The sequence below is a fragment of the Sinocyclocheilus anshuiensis genome, unplaced genomic scaffold, assembly GCF_001515605.1.
Source record: "Sinocyclocheilus anshuiensis isolate Anshui unplaced genomic scaffold, SAMN03320099.WGS_v1.1 scaffold222, whole genome shotgun sequence".
In the NCBI taxonomy this organism is placed as follows: domain Eukaryota; kingdom Metazoa; phylum Chordata; class Actinopteri; order Cypriniformes; family Cyprinidae; genus Sinocyclocheilus; species Sinocyclocheilus anshuiensis.
The window spans coordinates 2,802,592-2,822,591 of NW_015542408.1; the positions used below are offsets into that span (position 1 = coordinate 2,802,592).

Genomic DNA, 20,000 nt, shown 5'->3' on the forward strand with positions numbered 1-20,000 from the left:
TTAACAGTGATGCTTGCCTTAGCTTTGCACCTATTTCACATGCAGCCATTAGTGGAGTAATATTACCAAACCATGACTGGCACCGTCTCTGACATTTTCCACAAATGCTGTGTGGGGTGCTCTGTAGTCTGGCATGGCATTAGATTGTGTGGCTCTCCATGTCTTCAGTGTGATTAGGGGATGGAGTTCTTTAAATAGAATGCCAATGAAGGAGTGCATGGTCTGATTGGCAGTGGCAATATATAATTCAGTTTTCAACCCCCAGGATTCAGAGCGAGTCTGTGTTCTGATTACTAATCAGCAGACACGGTAACTCTCCCCACCTCCTCTACGGCAAGAAGCCGCGACCAGCTATCAGCTGCTGTGTCTGTCATGAACTGTTGCGTGCCAATCTGGAGAGCTCCGCTAAAAGAAGCGGGAGGGACATTGATGTATGGTTTGTTAGGATAGGACAGTATTTGGCCAAGATAAAACTATTTGAATATCTGGAATCTGAGGGTGCAAAAAAATAAAAAAATTGTTAAAATCGCCTTTAAAGTTGTCCAAATTAAGTCCTTAGCATTGCATATTATTAATCAAAAATTACGTTTTGATATATTTACGGTAGGAAATTTACAAAATATCTTCATGGGCCATGATCTTTACTTAATATCCTAATTAATTTTTGAAAAAAAAAAAAAATAATTATAATAATTTTGACCCATACAATGTATTGTTGGCTACAAATATCCCCATGCAACTTAAGACAGGTGGGATGGAGTTCTTTAAATAGAATGCCAATGAAGGAGTGCATGGTCTGATTGGCAGTGGCAATATATAATTCAGTTTTCAACCCCCAGGATTCAGAGCGAGTCTGTGTTCTGATTACTAATCAGCAGACACGGTAACTCTCCCCACCTCCTCTACGGCGAGAAGCCGCGACCAGCTATCAGCTGCTGTGTCTGTCATGAACTGTTGCGTGCCAATCTGAAGAGCCCCACTAAAAGAGGCGGGAGGGGGTGAGAGAAGATGCCTGTTACCATGGAGAAGGAGACGTGGGGTGATGGTGGTTGGTTGTAAAGCCTAGGTCTTTTCAGTCTCCTAATATCTGTGTTTTTTGTTTCCTCTTCTTAGAGCCATGCGGTCCATGGGAAAATACAGTTTCCTGCAGTGTAGAAGATTTTGTGGCATTTTTGCATGTGGATGGCTGCAGTAGTAATCTAAGATTGCACTACTGTCAGTAGTTTAGTCTGTAAGGTAATACCTTTCAACGTCCAATTTATCCCAAACCGTTTGTGCTATTTGGAGGAGAGGTGCCCTGTGAAAAATATCCTGTTAGATTTACAGTAAAAACAGCAGCTTTGGTTGCCAGAAATTCACTGTGGTGGCATGTTGATTCATATATATTTTACAACTTATAACAGTGTATTTGATTAAGTGATATAACGCTAATATACCAAGCAAGCTAAACCAAAAACTGATTTTCATCTTAAAGTGTACTGATGACCACTATAATACAGGTGGTTACAATAAAAGCCACATGATAAAACATAAACAAAAAAACACGGTCAATACTCACAAAGCACCATCAGGGTAACACACGACACTAAAATAATGCCATAATCAGTAACTAAATAACAGAGAATGTAACATAAAACACCCTCATGCACAGTACTGATAACAAAAATAAGAAACAAAATTAGTTATACTGTATAAAAACATACTTATATGCATAACACAGGGACTTCTAGGAAAGTCAAGGTAGATTATATACTAATTCATAGTTTTTTTTCTTCCAAGAACCATAAATTTGACAGTATTTAGCTGTAAAATTACATTTAATGTGATGTTAAACCATTTACAATTTTCACCATAAATGGTCATGTAACTTGGTATAGCATTTTCACAGAATTACTTTCACAGCATTATTTTTCTTTCTTTTTTTCCCCTAAAAATATTCATTAGATCGAATGGGTAAAAAATGCATATATAGACTCACAGCAATCTGGGGCTCTGTAGACTTGATTTAGCAAGTAATGTCCACAAAATAACCTTTTCTTCAGAAAAGCTAAAAGTCAAGTTTTATGCAACAGCTGTTGTTTTTTCCACGTCAATGATTTTAGTAGCACTCTAGGTGTGATGAAAAATGATGGCCTTGATTTTGTAAAGTGACGTTTTATGTGTATATTTTACTGCTATCTGACTGTGGAGGTCGATTTCTGGTCAGCGTCCATCTCTCGCTCTTGTTTTCTCACTGGTTTTGGCCATCTCTCTGCTATCCATCATATATCTCACATCTCATTGTGAGTCTGTTTTTGTTCAGGAGCCAAACCCCTTTTTTGTTTCATCTGTCTGACCCGTTCACATTTCTGGTAATCAGAACCAGAGCCCCGCTCCAGGAGTCCGACGTCCCACAAGCCCAGGAAGGAGCCACTTGCCTGGGGTGAATTCTGGCGGTTTGGTTGTACTTATTCACATTCCATGGCACATTTTTTGTTTGAAATCTCGCTGAAATGTGGGCCAAAGAGTCCACTGTATCCACTACATCTTTCTAGCTTTCCTTTTTTTCCACTTTCCACTTGTGTCCTCAGCATTTTACAGCTTCCCAGAAAACACTACCCAGCTTTTCCCAAATTTAAAACCCATTACTGAATCTTAGCCAGTGGCTAAATCAACCTCGTGTTCCCATGTTGTCTGCATGATAAATAATCAGATATATGTAATATCCACCGAGGGAGTTCAGAGCAAGGATGAGTCATAGCTAGTGTGGGTTTAAATCAGAGCGCTTCATTCACACCCCTGAACGCCTGCGTCGTCTTTTTTAAAGGTTGTGATTCGCCCATTCACACACTTTTGCTCGATCTGCTATAGTCAGGAGGACTCCTGCTGGTTAGTATGTGGTATTGCAGGCTGCCTCATGGATTTGGGTTTTTGCTCGGAGGTAATTGCATTCTTACTTGGTTTGAGCTCTTGGGTAGTCTATTGACTGTACTATCTCGTCCCTTTTTACTTAATCTAAATCAGCATCAAAAGAAGTCAGATCGCATCAATATTTGCTACATATCTCTGAAACACACAGGCACCACCAAGACGCCTCTTTATTGATTATTGGTTCAGATGAACAAAACAGTTCCCTACAAGTTCACCTCCTTAAATGGCACCAGAGTCAACATGAAATCAAAATTGATTGTATTTACTTTAATAATACATATTCTTGGTTTAATTTTGAGATTCATCAGTGTTTGTTTTTGAGGTATTTCATGTTTTGCTTTCAAAACGGCTTTAATTTTTAGAATCATCACCAAGACTTAATTTTTTTTCACATTCCTAATGGATAAATTAAAATTGAGGTTTTTATAGCAGTGCCATAGAAGAACCATTTTTGGTTACAAAAAGAACCTTTCAGTGAACAAGTGAACCTATTGTGCACTGGAAATGTTCTATGGATGTTAAAGGTTCTTCATGCAACCATTAATGCCAATAAAGAACCTTTGTTTATTTTTATTTTTTTTAGAGTAAAATGTTGACTTTGCTAGTATATGCATCATATGATGGAAGTACACTCTTAAAAATAAAGGTTCCAAAAGGAGATTTTCACACCAATGCTATAGAAGAACCATTCTTTCGGTTCCCCAAAGAACCCTTCAGTGAACCTTTTTTCATTGGAAAGGTTATATGGATGTTAAAGGTTCTTCATGGAACTATCAATGCCAATTAAGAATCTTTAAGAATTTTTAAGTGTACATTGTTGACTTTAACGGCAAATGCTCCAAAGGGCCACTTTTAAAACTCATTACCTGCACGGACCACGCCAGACAGTGAGTCTAATGTATTGCAGCCTGTTTGCTAATGGCAGCCGCCAGTCCTGGCACAGATGTTGAGCCGTAGAAGAGAGCTGTGCTGCCCAAACTCCCTGTTCCTTCACGGTGATTAATGAAACCCCAGCTCACCGAGCTCCTCTCTCAGCCTCCACGGACCGCTTCGGTCTCTCAGGTCCCTGCTGTATTTCCTTCATGCTGTCAGATTTATACCAGGGTGTAGTGCATATTTATGAGGTGCACTCTCCATTTGCACTCGCGGCTTGTTTTTCTTACATTTACTGTCTATGGCTCTGGATATTAATCATACGTCACTCACTCCCTCTGCTGCAGCTGTCGCTGCCCTTATGGACGTACACCAGCCGCATAATTGAGCGAAACGCTCCAGTTCTGCAGGAAGTAGGTCTAAGGAGCCAACTTGTACTTGCCAGGGTACTTGTGGTGAATGTTAAAATTTAATTTGCTGCTTCTGAAGGACTTTATATTTCCTGCTGTATGCTAATGTGTTTGTTTAATATGCATATATCAGCTGTCCATTCCACCCCTACTAATAGCATCCTACTGAAACAAATTGCCGTGTTACCTTGATGTACTCAATGCACGCCTACAGCTGCATCTCAATTCTTATTATGCTAGCCAAAGTACAAGATGTGGATTAGTACCCCAAATTGAGGTGACTAGATGTGCATCCACACAATAGCTTGTGCTACAGTTTTTAAAGGTTTGAATTTAGATGTTCAGTAATAATGAATTTTACATGCAAACTCGATCAGTATGTTGTTACACTGAGACTGTGGTATCAAGACATTTTTCTGATGTTGTATTTCATCCCATTATTGAAATCTATATACTCAAAGGACTTTTTCACCCCAACATGAAAATTCTGTCATTATTTATTCACCCTCATGTAATTCCTAACCTGTATGACTGATTTTTATGAAGATATTTTGATGAACGTGGCTGAAACATTGAACCCCATCGGCTGCCACTGTAAACAGTTCAAAATATTGTCTTTTGTGTTCTACAGAATAAAGAAAGTCATACTGGTTTGTAACAACGTGAGGGTGAGTAAATGATGCCAGAATTGCATTTTTGGGTGAGCTATTCTTTTAAAGCTGTATACACTTTCCATTCACAAGCAAAGTAGGTTGAATATAGGTGAATGGGACACTTTGTTTTTAAAATATGATCCTACATACATTTAGGTAGTAATAAAACTCTAAAATGGGATGTAGCCCATGGCTTTGCACATTTAAACGTTACCTGCCAGTTATGCAATTTTAGGCAAAGACTGTCTACATAACCATTACCTGTCTCCTGAGATATATTTCTTCTCACATAATTTAAACATAAACACATAGTTCACCCAAAAATAAACACTCTGCCATCTTTTCTTCATGTTGTTCCAAACATGTATGACTGAATTTCTTCTGTGGAACACAAGATTTTTTGGTGGGGTTCAGTTTTCTTTAGCTCCCAGCGTTCTTCAAAATATCAACTTCGGTGTTCCGAGTCATAGATTATTTTTATGTGAACACTCCCTTTAATGTCTATTCATTAGTTATGAATGTCCGTAATAAACAGGATTATGTATAGTTAGCCTATCATAACTACAAAATAAACCCCTTCAGGACTGTACAAGACCAACTTACTGTGCATTAACCCATTACATATAGATGTGTCCAGTTTAACAGAATGAAAGTGGACCGCTTTAGGGTCAAAATGGTGTTCTATTAGGCTTCTCTTACCGTTTATCACCCAGTTCGAATATGGTGTTGGAAATTTAAACATGACACTCACGGTAACAAAAACCATAATGTGATTCCTTGTTGTCACTCCTTCTGTCTGCTGCAAGCATTTGCTCCAAATTTCATCTGATCTAGTGAAGACTGCGTGTGATGTAACATCATATTTTCTGGAGAGCTGCGCTCTTTTTGACGTGGACTTGTCTGACTGCCGTGGGTGCCATGGTTACTGCTGCCGGGAGACGTTTCGGTCTGTTGCTCTTTCCGTCAATGGGGCAGGCCATGGGGGGAGGAGCCCCGTAGTGTGTCATTCCGATGTGACAAGCAGAGATGACACGGGCAGAAAATAACCTCCATTTCAGCCCCAAACGAACCCCCTTTAACGTCTGATGGAACCAGCCAATCGCAGCTGGCTCTGTTGCTAGGTAATGGCTCTGCCGCCCCCGTGCCCAAGTATGTTAATACGAGGCGATTGCATACCCCGAGACGAGACGAGAAATCTTACGGATGTGGGTGTGTTGGGGGGTTTGTCTACAGTGAGGGAGAGCGGCCGAGATGATGAGGGCCAACAGGCAGAATTATAGGGGATAGCTGGTGATGAGAATGAATCATCGTGGTTGGTTTGGTTTTCTAAGCAGGTGGTGGTTGTACATAACCTGTTTTAAATTTAGCGAACAGGTCACATTAAAAAGACAGATCAAACTCTCTTGTTGTTTCTCTCCATTTGTCTCTTAACGGGATAGTTGACCCAAAATTTTTTATTCTGTCATTAATTACTCACCCTCATGTCGTTCCAAACCCGAAAGACCTTCATTCATCTTTGGAACGCAAATTAAGATATTTTTCATGAAATCTGAGAGCTCTCTGACCCTACATAGACAGCAATGCAACTGAAATGTTCCTAGACCCAGAAACATAGTAAGGACATTGTTAAAACAGTTTGAAACGACATGAGGGTGAGTAATTAATGAAAGAATGAACTATCCCTTTAAGATGCTGTCACATTTGCAGAATCTTGTTTGTCAAAAAGATTGAAAAAGCAGCAACAACTGTTTTCATCATAATGAAAACGGTAATAATAATAATAAGAAATGTTTCTTGAGCAGCAATTTTCTTGAGCATCAAATTTGGCAAAATTTTGTGTAGAAAATGCCATTGTCTATGTTCAATAGTGTAGTGATGCATAAAGCATAGCTCACAAACCATACAGCTTTTTATTGGTCAATGTGGCAAATTCATGTGACCAACTTGAACCTGATGCAAAATCTTTCGCCCTTGAGTGAAATTCCAATTTTGATGTGAAAATTTGCTAAACAACAATAACTGACCGCACATTTTCTTTCTTTCTCATGTTGTTTTGATAACATTGTCTCAGTAGAACACACTGATCTGTCATTTTGTCAACAGTCTGTTACATTTTTATGTTTTAATATATTGTAAAATGTAATTTAATCCTGTGATGTCAAAACTGAATTTTCAGCATCATTACTCCAGTCTGTCACATGATCCTTCAGAAATCATTCTAATATGCTGATTTGCTGCTCAAGATCCTGTGATGTCAAAACTGAATTTTCAGCATCATTACTCCAGTCTGTCACATGATCCTTCAGAAATTATTCCACTATGCTGATCCTCTATTCCACTATGCAAGAAACATTTGTTTTTATTATCAAGGTTAAAAATGCTTAATGTTTTTGAGTGAACTATGATATTTTTGATGAATGGAAAGTTCAAAATAGCATTTATTTGACACACAAATATTTTGTAACATTATAAATATCTATACTGTGACTTTTACTTAGTTTAATGCATACAATATAATATAATAATAATAATCTTACTGACTTCAAACTTTGAATAGGGGGTGTATACAGCATGCAATATGCAAATTTTATGCATTGAATTCCCAGATGAATTGGATTAAAAATCCACCACTTGGCTGGAATTAATCATGCAGTGTAGTTAGGCCATGTGACAACAGTGTTGCATACTTCTGTTTGAAATGTCTGTCATTTGGTGCTTTTCCACTGTGTGGTACGACTCGGCACGGCTCAGTACGGTACGACACGGCACGGCTCGTTTTGCGTTTCCACTGCAGTTTAGTACCGCTTTAGAGTGGGCGGGATTATTCACATGTTGTTATAGTTGCGCCGCCTCTCCGTACCATGCAGTGGAAAAGCGCCAATTGAGTACTGAGTACAGTTTCACATACTACTTTTAACATTAATATGAAGCAGGATGAATTTAGATGTTGGGTATTTTGCCTTTCATTTCATATATTGCATACACAGTGTGTTAGTATTCTATTCCTATTCCTAATATGATTGCTATTCTTTTGATATTATTCAGTATTAACTTTGTGATTTCCCATCGATATCATGCAGTACCTCAGGAGCTCTTTCAGTTTGTGGACCTGCACGTATCCTATCCCGGTGCACGTGCATCAGACCTGCTGTTGAGATGCAGTGCTGTAGCAGCAGCAGGCCAGCAGGCACTAGAACAAACACAAATACACACACACAAACATGTATGTGCTTGCATTAATATGCATGAACCCTGCACACATGCCACTGGTTGTTATTTGGGAAAAAAGACCTTTACATTAATCAAAAAATGCATGAGCTTTGTATTAAGTGAGATAAATATTAATGAGGAAGCGTTTGGTTTGGGATAAGCGGATGTAGTTTAATAACAAGTGTACGTGTGCTGGTGTTCGCTGAGGAGGATGCTGGGAAGGCCGGCAGGGTGAGCGGAATACTAATGCGGCTGCATACCTTTGTTCTGTTACAGCACACACGTTTCTCTGGAATCATTCACATGCAGCCGAGTGCACTGGAAGAGCAGGAGAGGAGATTGTTGGCTCTGGACGCACTAGAATAACAGTCTTGTCCCTTCATAGAGCGTGTAAATAGCACTGGATTTGCTATCACATGCACAGGTGTTATTGCAGTACCTTTTGTGGGGCAAACGTTACTATAATCGTTTGTGTTTTAGTGTATTTCAAGGCATTTTAGTGGTCGATCAGTATGTTTTTTTTTACAGTGGCTGACTAACTATTTTATATATTTCCCATCAATTCTGAGAATATGCCTATAGTTAAGCAGTGACTATTCACAAAAATAAAGTGTCATATCTTTGTAAACCATTACTACTTAAATAAAAATTTTTTTTATTGATTTTCCACAAATTGCAAATCACAATAGACAAAAACAGCAACAGCATATATTAATTTGGAGCTTAAGAAAAGAAAGAACAAAAACAAGCAAAATAGAGAGAAAGGGAGAAAAAAAACCCCAGCTCAAAAGTCCAAATTTCAACATATTGGTAGAAGTTCTCATACAGAAGTCCAGAAATTTTCATCCATGAAATCCAAACAGCATAATATTGGCACTCCCAGGGTCAAAATAATTTACAAATGGTTCTAAATACATTTTTAAAGACATATATTTGAACTAAAATTTAATTGTATTCATTAAATTGATTTATTCCTGTACTTCCATGTAATATATATATTGTATTCAATATATTCCATTCTGATGTCTGAATATATAAATATACCTACAAATTAAAATAACTTTTCTGTGTGAACATATTGTAAAATGTAATTTATTCCAGTGATCAAAGCTGAATTTTCAGCATCATTACTTCAGTCTTCAGTGTCATATGATCATTCAGAAATCATTCTAATATGCTGATTTGCTACTCAAGAAACATTTATTATTATTATCAATGTTGAAAACTGGTGTACATTTTTTAGCATTCTTTGATGAATAGAAAGTAAAAAAACAAAACAGTATTTATCTGAAATAGAAAGCTGTTTGTAACAAAGTTTTTACTGTCACTTTCGTTGCTGAATAAAAATATTAAGTATTCATTTCTTTAATTAAAAAGAAAATTCTTACTGGCTGACGTTTGAACAGTAGTATAATGTTACTTAACAATAAATAATAAATATTACTCATATAATATAATTAAAGTAGAAATATGAATAATATTGCTTACATATAAGCAATATTTCTCAGTTTTAAAGTTTATGTTCCAGGTAATATCTCCCATAAATTTAAATTTCAGGGACATGACACTCAGGAACATGTGATCCTAACAAAATTACTTCCTTGATTTAACTAACACATATCCTTCGCTAGCGGCCTTGTGAAAGGAGGGTTTCAGTTCATTCACTTGCTTTCAGAACAGCCCATGAAGTAGCTCTATTGACCAATCAGGATCCAGAACTGAAACTATCTGTTTTAATATTGGGCATATGCATATGAAAAATGTGCAACATTTGATGTGCTCATATGAATTTGCATGAGCTTGTTGTATGTTTACGTTCACTAGACTGCGTGTGTGTTCTCCCCTCCTCTCCCCGCTGTAGCCGGGCCATTTCCAGGGGGAGTTTCACCACATTAGTGGACTCCAGTCTAAATGTCACCCAGTACTGAAAGACAACTCCTCCCTGCACCAGCAAGGAGCCCCTGCACTGACCTTGATCCTGCAGAAATGTCACGGTATCCTCCCCGCCTTGACATTAAACTGGAGAGAAGGGACTATATTTGCACATGAAGACTCTTGCCATTAAATATCCCACACAACCATGTGTTGAACTTTCTGTTTGTTTGGCTTTGAATGGCCCCTTGTTACTTTTACTCTCTGTTATTTGTCTTTGTATTACACACTGCTGGTTGCAATCACTTGTAGACTCGCTGTGTTTTTCAATTCAATTCAAGTTTGTTTGGTCTGGATAGTTAACTGCAAGCGACTCTTTACGTAGACGTTGCCAATAAAGAGTCATTTGTATGAGTCATTTTATACAAATAGGTTTCCTTATGTCATCTGCGCACAGCTGGAATTAGCATGTTGACAATTGAACAACTGCAATCTAACTATAGTGTTGTAATTTTGTTTCTTTATATACAGTATATCATCATCCAAGCGTCAGACAATAGAATGTCTTTATTTTATGCTCTTAAGCTGAAAATATTAAGCAGCACAACATGTGTTATCATCACTGATAATAAAAAGAAATGTTTCTTGAGCAGCAAATCAGCATATTGAGAATCAGAATGATTTCTGAAGTATCATGTGAGACTGAATACAGGAATAAATTACATTTGATATATTCAAGTAGAAAACATTCGTTTTAAATTTTAAGAATATTTTACAATATTTCTGTTTTTTACTGTGGTTTTAATCAAATAAATGCAGCCTTGGTGAGCATGAGAGATTTCTTTCAGAAACAGTAGTATTGTAGTATTGATTGTATTTTGGATGGAAAACGTGTCATAATTCCTTTGTCTTTGGAACATGTGTGCGCTGCTGCCTATTTTGGCCTTAGTCTTTATACAACAGCCTAAGTTTGGTTTTGGAACAGAGTTAAAATATCTGTTCTGGAAGAACATGAAAAACGTGCGTTATGTGCGCACAGTGTGACGGAAACCTTGAGGGATTGTAAGAGGAGTAATTCAGAGGAGAGTTTCATCACTCTGGTGTTGGATTCAGCATTGTCCTCTCTGTTTCTTTCCTTCAGGCTCAACTGTGTTCTGTCCTGTAAAATTGCTTTTAAATGACATTTCTAGGTTTCTCCCAAGATTTCTTACACTATCTCTGGAGGACAGGAAATAAATGTCCATTTGGAATATCCAATTTCATCTGCTTCTGCTCTATGGACACTCACAGTGAGCTGGACACAACATTCAGGTCTTTAACCCTCACTGTTCCCCACTATAGAGGAGCAATTTTATAGCAAATATTCCAGTTTAATAAAGATTGGGGCTTCCAATTTACCTTATACATTTTTTGCAGTTAATTATATAGGGAAAAAAGGTGTGATAAAACCATGCCAACCAACCAAGAATTATCTATTGGGGCTTTTCCCAACAAATATTGACATATACAAAAAAAAGAAAAAACTAATCAGAATATCATTAATAATTAGTCTGATTAAAAATTCTAATTGATTGACAGCCCTAATGAAGATGCATAGTTGACATCCTCCTAAAATAAAATCTGTAATTATTTGATAGGATTCTCCTGCAGCAGTTCTATTTGGAGCACATTTACACTTCTGAAATCATAATCTTCCATAAAGCGGATATGATGAAGAGTGTTAAGGGAAGCAGGGCACCCTGTACAAATCATGATAAATGGGTGTGGATGATCCGCGCTCGCCCATGCTGTGCCGTCGAAGCCTTGGGCATCAGGTGGCCGGATTTAAATAGTGAGGGCCGAGGCCACATCTGTTGCGGCTGGTCTGGCGGAGAGAGCCGGCGATGCTCGGGTCTGTGTTTGCGAGATGACATTTAGATGAGCGGGGGTTTACCCAGCAGCTGTGCAGACGCCGGTTGGCATGATGGATAATGGGTCCTGTTGCCTAATGTACAGCACAGAAAAATAGTTGTGCTCTGTTGCTCGAGTGCTTGTGTGGATTTTTGTAGGATGCAATAGCTCTGTTCTAAACCAGAATCATCTGTAGTTTGTTTATCTTGTGTGTTTATGTTTCTATAACAGCTTTAGGTTTATCAGAGACAAATGCACAAGCTTAGTTCTAAAGTACACCAACTGTATACAATGCAGTATATAGTGTATACTGCAAATTCAGTATACAGCAGTTTTTTAAACAGTATTATGCTTTGCTGTTGACACATGACCTCATATGTAACCCTGGAGCACAAAACCAGTCTTAAGTCGCTGGGGTATATTTCTAGCAATAGCCAAAAATACATTGTATGGGTCAGAATTATTGATTTTTCTTTTATGCCAAAAATCATTAGGGTATTAAGTAAAGATTGTTTAATGAAGACATTTTGTAAATTTCCTACTGTAAATATATCAAAACATAAATTTTGATTAGTAATATACATTGCTAAGAAGTTTGTCCAAAGAAATTTGGACAACTTTAAAGGCGATTTTCTCTGTATTTAGATTTTTTTGCACCCTCAGATTCCAGATTTTCAAATAGTTGTATCTCTGCCAAATATTGTCCTATCCTAACAAAAAGGATAGGACAAAGCTGGAAAGCTTATTTATTCAGCTTTCAGATGATGTATAAATCTCAATTTTTATAAAAAAAAAAAAAAGACCCTTATGACTGATTTTGTGGTCCAGGGTCACATATGACATTTATTCTATGTTGGTCTTAACCCAGTTTGGGTTAAGTTTAAACAGTCAAATAATTAATCACATTTTATATTGAAATCAGTTGATATTGCTTCTGGTCTATCTGAGCATGTTGTATTGTGGGATACAATATTACAAACATTTGACATCAATACAAATATTAGAATGCGGAACACAGTATACAGTATATAACTGCATGCTGCAAGAAGTATGAGTAGTATGGTAGTGTGCATTCCAGACTTGTATAGTCTAGAATGAGAAGACTATATGGGTTTGGATTCATACTACCATAATAATACTACTATTTTTGCAGTATGTATAGTGTTATGTCCATATGTATAGTCTTGGATATCATCTTCCTCTTATAAACTATATGGGTTTGGATGCACACTACCATACTAATACTATTTTTGCACTATGTAAAGTGCTTATATTTTGTTTTATATTGTCTTCCTCTTTTAGACTATATGATTCTGGATGCATATTACCACAATACTCATACTATTTTTGCAGTATGTAGAGTCATATATATATTATCTTCCTCCTCTTCTAGACTATATGATTCTGGATGGATACTACCATACTACTCATAATGTTTTTGCAGTACACTGTATGTATAGTCTTAGATATAGTATTCCTCTTCTAGACAACGTGGGTTTGGATGTATACTGAGTGCTATACTACTTACACTAATTTTGCAGTATGTATAGTCTTATGTATATATGTATAGTATTATATTATACCCCTCTTCTAGGCTATATGGGATTGGAATGCATACTGCTCATTCTTACTACTACCATTTTAGCAGTGTGTGTATTGTTTTCAATTTTACATCTTGATGCAAGCATATACATTATACATATTGCATAAAAAGCATGAGTAATATAGTAGTATGCATTCCAAACTCTATAATCTAAAAGAGGATGACTATATTAGTTTGGATGCATGCTAACATACTACTCATACAATTTTTTTCTCATACTAAATCCTCTCCTGTGGCCTCATAGGATAGTAGGGTTAGGGTTAGATTTAGGGTGTCCATTAGATGTGCACTTCAGAATCTTGCCAGAAATAATAAGTTATCTGTATACTTTTTACCAACTATTTTGAATACTATGATTTCGGACATACTACTCATCTCAAATACTGTTTTTCACCCTACTATATAGTAGGGAAGTATGCAATTGCAGATGCAGCCATAGTCATCCTCTTCTAGACTGTATTCGTTTGGAATGCATACTGCCATATAACTCATACTATTGTTTTTTTTAGTATGTAGGCTAGTATGTGTAGTCTGAATTTGAAACTCTTACTATTTCTGCCATATAAAAATATGGTAAAGAGTAGTATGCTAGTACACGGTTCAAATGCAGCATTAGTCTCATGTACAGTCATACGTATAGTATTCGACATAGTCTTCCTCTTCTAGACTGTAGGGTTTGGAATGCTCACTACTCATACTAGTTCAAGCTACTAACAGTTTTGCAGAATGTAAAGTGTGTACAGTATAAATGTTGTCTTCATGTGACTTTTTATTTACTGGTTTTCTTGAAAGTTAAAGGGGTCATATGATGCGATTTCAAGTTTTCCTTTCTCTTTGGAGTGTTACAAGCTGTTCGTGAATAGATAAGATCCCTGAAGTTGCAAAGACTAAGGTAACACCTGTATTTTTTGAATAGTTTATTTTGCTAAAGTTGTTTAATTGTCTATTTTGTTAAATAATGATTATGTCTGTCATTGAAAGATAGTGTGTGGTCACCTTTATAAATATACTCAGTAGTCGGAAATCCCGCTGGGTTTTTTTTTTTTGTTACCCCGGTCTCCCTCGCTCTGCGTGAGGTGCACCACGCCGCAGTGAATAACCCACCTGCCCCTGACATTTCACTCTTCCTCTCACAAATAATATCTCTTCGCCAGACCGCACGTTTGAAGCTCTTGCGGCTTCCTCCTGCCACATTACTGCTGCCCACTGTTGCGTTTCCTGAGGAATTGAGGTGAGAACAGTGGGAAACCTCGCCCTTCCTCCACCCTCCGCTTTCCCGTCTCCTTTCACCTATTCAGAAAGAGGTTTTTCCCCTTTCGTTCCTGCTCCAGATCTGCTGTGACAGACAAATGAAGCCCGACACGGAGCGCTCTGATTGGTCGGATGAGGAAAACACATCTTCTTTTTCGTTCTTTGTTCTATTTTTGGTACAAAGCTTTGCAGCTTTTGGATAATGAATCGTTCTCTCTGTAGTCCTCAGAAAGAGCGATTCTCAAAGCTTGAGGTTTGGCGTCTCGTCAAGTTAAACCTCAGGTGATGTCTAGATCTAGATGATAAACCGAAATGTGGCACATAAGATAAGATAAGATAAGATGCTCTTTTTCCCTTGCAGCTGACAGAAAGTCGATATTCAAGTTGGGAAATACTCGCAACGTGTAACTATTATTCCCGACGATCTGACAGGTGTCACCTATTGATTATGTTTTCATATTGGCACGCAAACAACCCTCCAAATGACTGTGACGGAGTAAAAAAAAAAATCCATATTCCGTCTGGAGCACATCAAAGGGACATCCGTGCTCATTTTTAGAACGTACACACAAACACGGATGCTCATTAAACGCCACACTAAGAAATATCTCCCCTCTTCGTTGAAGGAGACATTAGCATCGTGTGACCTCTAGCAGGGCATTCTCCTTCCTTGCCTTTCCGTATCTACACCCTAATCAATTTGAGCGAGATCAAAAAGCCCGACATCTCCCTCTTCAAATGGATTAGCTCTTTTTGTGGCATCTTAAGGCTGATTGAGGGAAGCGTGCTGTGTGGAATACATCAGGACAACTGCCGCCCCATGCAGCAATGCTCTCGCCTTCATGTTTATTTATTGCAAAGCCCCTAAAAGGCAAAAAAAGCACCTGTTTCCTTTCCTGGCTTCCTGTCAGCAAATGAAACCTGGGGACAGAAAGGCTGCTCTGATGAGACGGATGTCTAATGCATCTGCCTGTTGTGCGTCTGTTGCCAAGCAATGGATCAAACACAACACTGTCTCGGGTTAACGTGGACTTTTCAACACCAGACGGTTAACCTTGAGAGATTTCGGATGTTTCGTCTGTATCGTATCCATCACTTAAGGGTAATTTATGAGACCTGTGATGTTTGGAAGCATCGTCTGTCAGTAATTCAGAATGAACAAGATGTTTTTATCAATAGCTGAAATCAAGTTTTATTGTATTGTAGACTGCTATAGACTGACCTGGTTTGGTTTTCATGGCTGGTTTTCTGTCATTGTTTTTAATTTGAGTGCATTTTTATGTTTTCATTTATATTGTTTTTATTTAATTTTTAATTAATTTTATTTATTAATTTAATGTTAAATGATTTTAAAATCTAATTTTACGTTTTTATTTTTAATAATAAATCAGTAATCATGTATAAATAAATAAATAATCATTAAATTTTTTTATTTATTTTATATATTTAAAAATAATAATATGGTGTTTTTATTTTATAGATTTTTTTTGTTTGTTTATTTAAAAATAGTAATTTATTTTGTATTAATCTATTATTTTAAAAGTATTATTCCTATTTAAAACAGTTGCCTTTGTTTTGACTTTGGGTGGACAAAAATATTACTAGCAACTAGTAATAAAACTAGGTTTTAACATTTATTCTGTGAGTGTTGCATACGCATAACTCACCACCACAATGTAAGGTTTTATGTATGTTTTCCAGTGCATTGCTATGTGGTTGCTAGGGTATTATGGGTGGTTGTTAAGATACTATGTGTTGTTCCTAGGTGGTTGCTTACTGGCACAAGTGCCTATAATATTCTGGTCTCTAGATATTGCTCTGGTCCCTCATTCAGTGCATGTTTACACAGCTGAATTAAGGCTGCTCTGTGCCTGCTCAGAATTCTGTGTGAAGACGTAATGCTGCATAAAAGCCAGACTAAATTATGCCTTCTCTGACCCACTTCAACCCCTAGTGTACAATGCACAACTATAATTGCTGTGTAAATGCATTCATGCCACCAACGAGCAGCATAATATAGCCTGTGTAAATACACCTAAATGCCACTTCAGAAGCAGTTCTGTGCCACCTTTTCAGTATGTTGCATTAAGTTTGGCTCGCTCTCCAAACCGAGGTACCGTTCATGCATCATATTAGCTTTGCTACTTACGAATAGAGGTTTGTTCAAATCTAAACATTATCAGATTGTGCAAGTTAAAAGCACCACAAAAGTTTAATATTCTTTTGAAATCTATGAATAAAGGACATTATTCAGTTTGATAGCATCTCATATTCCTGTTTATATTGCACAGGGCAAGACTGAACTTGCTATCCTGCACAGTTTCCTCTAACACGCTCTCAGTGCCTGCGATGCCTGACATTCTTCTGCCTTCTGTTCTTTGTGCACAGGCAGAATGAATGGATCTCTGTGTGTGAAGTGGAGTAAATAGATACGTTTCTGTGCGCATCGGAGTGTTGATGAGAGTGAGCACATAGATGTTCGTTAACTGTTTCATGCTGCAAAGCCTCAGAAATATCGGATGGGAAGGCAGGCGTTGGACGGCACTCTTTGTACACCATGTGCCTGGCTCTTGAGACTGGGCACTGTCTATCTTTCAGCTCTGACCTTTGTTTTGAACGCAGCCCTGGGAGCAGTTTCTGTCCCTCCCTCTCTATCTCTTTGTCTCTCTGTATCTCATTTCATTTTCTTCCTTGTTCCAGTTTCCTTCTCGTCCATTCTCATTTTTTTCACGCTTTGTGATTCCTTGCCGTCTCTTCCTTGTTTGAATTTCCTTCTCCTCTTTGTTGTGCCACCAGCTTCTCTCTATAAATAAAGTAATCAAGCTCAGCACTTTATTTTCCTCGGTGTGCATTCTCAGATGACAGGTTTGCTTTCTCTCTGTGGCTTTAAAAGAGAACATGGGTCTTTTAAAAAAAGCCTGTCCAAGGAGGTAAGAGCCAACCTGTGGGAAAAAGCAATCAGAGAAACACGAAACCCATATTAACCCACAGGACGACATTTAGCTCTCAGACCAACACTGATCCTGCCTCTCAAGACAGGAAGAATTTCATGGGCTGAATCTCAACAATTGTCAAGGGCATGTCCAGGTGAAAAAATTAAAAAAAATTAAATTATATTTTTACGACAATTACGGGTTATTTTTTTGCATTGCATTTCCATTTAAGCACATTTCCCCCACAAATTCTCATTGAAAGTAAATAAATTATGTTTTATTAAAACATACTATTTATTTACAATGTACAATTTACATATAAACAAATAATAAAAAAATATAACATTTGTAAATATATATATTTATATGTATACATATGTGTGTGTGTGTGTGTTTCTCTCTCTATATATATATATATAGAGAGAGAGAGAGAGAGAGAGAATGTGTCCTCAACTGTCTTAAAAATAATGACACACTCCAAAAAATCTTACTGATCATATTTATGTATTTTCCTCTTCATTCTGAGGTGAAATATGACTTGTTTTGGTGATTCACCTCATAAGATTTGCAAACCTGCAGCAGTCACTCATTAAAGGGGTCATGTGATGTTGCTAAAAAGAACATTATTTTGTGTATTTGGTGTAATGAAATGTGTTTATGCGGTTTAAGGTTCAAAAAACACATTATTTTCCACATACTGTACATTATTGTTTCTCCTCTATGCCCCACCTTTCTGAAACGCATCGATTTTTACAAAGCTCATCGGTCTGAAAAGCGAGGTGTGCTGTGATTGGCCAGCTATCCAGTGCGTTGTGATTGGCCAAATATCTCAAGCGTGTGACGGAAATGTTACACCCCTACCATACTGTGATGACCATAGAGTGAGCGGAGGCCAGCGGGCTAGAGTGAGCGGCGGCCGGCGGGCTAGAGTGAGGAACGGCCGGCGGGCTTGAGACCACCCCATGTGATCAGATCACATGGTGGCGGCGGCAACAACAATACTACAGCGAGAATAAAAGTTAGGCCTTCTTTCTTTGCGTGAACATTTGGGCGGCGTTATGCAAATCTTCCCACATCGTGACGTAGACATGTGGGGGCGTGTTAGAACGAGCCGTTTTAGGTAGGCGTGGTTGACTTAACTTTTATAAAGAATATCTCTTTGGATTTGAGACTTTAGTCTTTGCAACTTTACAGATCTTCTTTATGCACCAAGAGCTTGTAACACTCCAAAGAGAAGGGAAAAAGTGTCAAGGAAAGTAGGTGCGATCTGCCTAAAAAGTGTCTTTTGTATCGTTTTAAATTGGTTAGCATGATCTTGGCAAACTGAACCTGTCTCTGGGTGATTAATTGCCACAACATTAGACAAGCACTGCAGTGTTGGAGAAATGGCCTTCACAGTAACGTTAGATGAGCTGGCAACCCAAGACTGTGAAAACAGTCCAGACTAAAAGCCCTTGGATGGAACCCGATAAACCCCTTCAGCTGAGGACCCTCAGGCCCCTTCATTACAGCATACTGACGTGCCAGTATAAATACATATTTCAGCTTCAATCTGAGCTGATTCGGGTTTTACGCCTGATTCTGCTCATGTGAAATGTGGTGTTAACACTGAGCTGTTCAGACAGACAGCAGGGAGTGCACGCAGAGGGCACATTAACGGATGTCCTCCAGCAGCATTTCAGGGTGCGTGCTCATCCTCCTTGGATGAATAAGGTGGACATCACTGATAGACGACCTCAGTGTCCTTTAGCTGAACTCCATATTGTAATGCACAGTGCAGTTTAAGTACACTGAATCATTAAGCGATAGGTTGACAAATGCAGAATTTTGAGATAATCACCTGGTATCTAATTGTTACCTTGTGTCAGATTCAGATCCCAAATATACTGATGGTCAGTAGATAATGCACAATTAGTTTTTTGGTTTTTTCATTTTTAAATATTTAGTGAACTTTCCAAGCATGCTTGAATTTATTTTAAGTAAAAATTTTGTAAACCGTAAAAGAATACACCTTACACACCTGAATAATCATTTCATTTTGTGCAGAATTTTTGTAACTTGCATTTACTGAATGTTCTTGCACGCTATGGTAGGATGCATGATTTTTGACTTTTTTTAGTAATAAAAATATTAAATATTGTGTTAAATGAACATTAATTCTAATAATGAGGATCATTAATTCTCAGCAAATTTGTGGTGTTTGTTTAATTTTATATTAGTTCATTTTATTATTGGCTTTAACATCAGCCACTTTTGAAACAGGCAAAATTAAACTTGGTTTGAAAAAAATCATAAATTGTTGCAATTTGTGACAATTTATGTAACAATATTTTTACACAAAGCAATGTGACCTCATTCATGAAACACATGAAAAACAATTTGTTTATTTATTATT

The 20,000-nt window shown here is 37.6% G+C and overlaps 1 protein-coding gene across 1 annotated transcript in view; it reads left to right on the forward strand.

Moving 5' to 3' along the window:
- LOC107693173 (protein TALPID3) overlaps positions 1 to 20,000 on the forward strand; it is a 140,434-nt gene that overhangs the window by 25,129 nt on the left and 95,305 nt on the right. The gene's annotated exons all lie outside the window — the stretch shown is intronic.